Here is a 1,022-nt window from a genome sequence, read left to right on the forward strand (position 1 = left end):
GTTACGCCGCAGAACAAAAACGAAAAAGACCAGACCTCGAGACCACTCATAGAAAAGCGGAGAAAAAAATCTCCAACCAGGATTCGTGAAGTCAAAATTCAGCGGAACTCTTCTGGCAGTCTCGTAACATCACGGCCCTAGAGGAAAAACGCGAACCAACTTGCGAACCTGTGGTCACAGTCTGTCTCGACGAAGCATCTCCGGAACGATGCGTCGAGATCGGAGCAAATCTCCGCGAGCCTTTGAGGACATAGCTCTTAACCTGTCTAAAAAAGAACCTCAATACTTTCGCATGGGCCGCGGAATATATGCCAGGGATCGACATTAACATAACGTGTCACGAATTAAATATCGATCAGACCTTCAAACCCGTCAAACAAAAAAGGCGGAAGCTAGGTCCTGAACAGGCTTCCGCGGTAAACGACAAGGTCAAAAATTGCTTAAAGTCGGTTCAATAATGGAAGTGAGGTATCCAGACTGGCTCGCTAACCCTGTAGTAGTCAAAAAGAAAAACGGAAAATGGCGAGTTTGCGTGGATTTTACCGACCTAAACAAGGCCTGTCCAAAAGATAGTTTCCCTTTGCCACATATCGATCGATTAGTAGAAGCAACGGCGGGTAACGAACTTTTGTCTTTCATGGACGCCTTCTCAGGTTACAATCAAATTATGATGAACCCTGACGATCGCGAGAAGACTGCGTTCATTACCGATCGCGGAACCTATTGCTACAAGGTAATGCCCTTCGGCCTCAGAACCGCTGGCGCAGCTTACCAACGCCTCGTGAACCGTATGTTCTTCAAACAACTCGGTAAAACGATGAAGGTTTATATCGACGACATGCTCGTCAAATCCCTCCAAGCAAAGGATCACGTTTCAAATCTCGAGGAATGTTTCGCTCAGCTAAATTCCCATAATATGAAGCTCAGCACGACAAAATGCAGGTTTGCCGTAGCATCAGGGGAATTCCTCGGCTACCTAGTCACATTCCGTGGCATCGAGGCTAATCCAAAACAGATCAACG

Source organism: Brassica oleracea, chromosome C6 (assembly GCF_000695525.1).
Source record: "Brassica oleracea var. oleracea cultivar TO1000 chromosome C6, BOL, whole genome shotgun sequence".
NCBI lineage: Eukaryota > Viridiplantae > Streptophyta > Magnoliopsida > Brassicales > Brassicaceae > Brassica > Brassica oleracea.